Below are 2,276 nucleotides of genomic sequence, written 5' to 3'. Positions count from 1 at the left end.
GGATCATAAAGCTAGAGAAGCAGGGGAACCTGCAGGATTCAGTTCAGTCAACAAAGCCATCATGACAGTGTTCAGGCACCTGGCTGACCTCTGACCTGGCACCAGCTCTAAGCCAATCAGCAGCAGAAGGGGTTGGCATGGCAACCTATAAAGGACCCCCATTTTCAGGCAGCGCAGACACATCACCATGGAGACACTCACACAACCAGCTCTTGCTTTATTCCATCGTCTTTCTGTCTGTAAATATTTGTTCTGTTAAAGCTGAAAGGAGTCGTAGGTTTTGATGAGCCAAAGAGGCATTAATGGGGGGCTTGGGGGGGGGGGGGTTACATGGCTGAATACTAAACTCTGCCTTCATGTCTGCAGCACCTCCTTCCTCCTCRTCATTCAAACAGAACCATCCTCCAAACACACAGTCCAGCACAGACCAGATAAAAGCTTTAACAGAAAATAAACCCAGGTTTAACCTGAGTTCAGTTACAGTTTAGTCACAGATCTGATCACTAAATACATTTAATCTATTTCTCAACATCACAAATCTGTCATGATATGATTTTAATTCAGTTCAATTCACARGTCTGTGATTAATGTAATGTAATATAAGTCCAACACAATGACTGTTAGATGGACATATGATGATGATACAGATCAATATTTTCATTTTGCCTGGATATAACTGAATCATGAACCATTCAAATCAATATATGGATATAGATCCATGTTGTTACAGKCTACRACACCAAACTTTATCTCAGTAGCTGTAGATTTGGCTGATTAATGGTTAATGTTTCCTAAGTTATGTTGGTACTGACGGCCATTTTTAATGAGGATGGCTTTAAAAGTTTTTCATGTGCTGATGTACATCCTGTGATTTGTTTCGTTGGAATCATGAGATATGTTACTGACCTACAGACACAAATGAACATTATTAACACTTTGTCTTCAACAGTGAGAGATAAAAACCAGCTGAGTTTTTAAAATGCTGACATTTAAAGCTCTGGATCCTGTTTCCACACAGGTCTGTGTTACTTCCTCCATGAAACCTCTTCATCACTAAGATTATTCAGTTTTCTGTCCTCCTGCCTCCAGTCTGATGGACATGAATGATGCAGACAGACACGATGAAGAGGAGGGAGACATCCTGCTGTGCTTCCCCAGGGGGAAACATCCTGGGCTTATTTAGACTTCCTGTATGAAATCATCTCTCAGACGTTAGCTCATCACCGGCGACGCTCGTGATGCTCAGACACCTGCTGGAATCAGGACACAAGTAATCCTTAAAGTGGGCCTAAAATGCTCCATCAGGTTCAGGGATCACTGCTGGTCCAACAACAAAAACACCCCGACTCAGTTTGCACTTTCCTTCACCATGACCATGGAAGAACACACAACGTGTGTTTAACGAAATCCACAGGCTAAATTTAACAAAACAATTCAATCATTGCTGAAATCTACATCTGATCACCTGGAGTCGGTTCAAATCAACATTAAGTGTCTCTTGATGCAACTCTAGTTAAACTGGTGAAGGTAAACATTTAAAAACTCATCATTTTAATCACCAGTATTTATGATTGAACTTTCCAACACAAACTACTGAACAGTAAAAACGATGATGTCACAGCCCCACCACAAAATGTTTCTTTCTTCAGGAAACAGAGTCTGAGAGGCAGCGGCAGTTTGAGGTGACATCAGCGCTGAATCAGTGGAGGGAGACATTAAGATCCAGTTACACAGCAAATAATGCTTCTGTAGTGAGACGGAACAATGGTTCTGAGCCCGGTGAGGTCATCCGGACCGCACTCATTCAGCAGGAGGACTGCAGGTCAATGGGCAGGAGGAGCCAGGGCTGGTCACATGGCCACAGCTGGATGTGTGAATGTAGACTCCAGGAGCAAAGGTTTATCTGTGCACCAACTGTTTGAACATATTTTATCCCATTTAAATCATCATAATTATTTCATTCAATACAGTAAGACAGCATGATAACCAGGAAGTTATCTAGAATACATTGATCTGTGTATAAAATCCTTCCTCTCAGGACTGGGCAATAAAACTGTACCGTTGTAAAGCCTGTTAATCTCTGTTTTAATGAGCCACATTTGTAAGGAACATGCATCTGAGGGATGAGCAGTAGACCTGAGTATGTGAGTTGCTCACATTTAGTCAAATCTCTGTAAATAGCTTACTTTGTGTTATTGATTATTGTTTTGAGCTTCTGGTCCCACCAGGTGCTGCCAATCAGGTGCAGAAGATTTATTGGGCCTCATGCAAGAACC

General features: G+C 41.9%; 1 protein-coding gene across 1 annotated transcript in view; it reads right to left on the bottom strand.

The window, feature by feature from the left end:
* The window catches only part of gareml (GRB2 associated, regulator of MAPK1-like), a gene marked incomplete in the record, with an annotated part of 17,658 nt that overhangs the window by 10,844 nt on the left and 4,538 nt on the right, over positions 1–2,276 (bottom strand).

Source organism: Austrofundulus limnaeus, unplaced genomic scaffold, assembly GCF_001266775.1.
Source record: "Austrofundulus limnaeus strain Quisiro unplaced genomic scaffold, Austrofundulus_limnaeus-1.0 Scaffold709, whole genome shotgun sequence".
Taxonomy (NCBI): domain Eukaryota; kingdom Metazoa; phylum Chordata; class Actinopteri; order Cyprinodontiformes; family Rivulidae; genus Austrofundulus; species Austrofundulus limnaeus.
The sequence above is the reverse complement of the archived record's forward strand: the minus strand, read 5'-3'. Positions and strand labels throughout refer to the sequence as shown.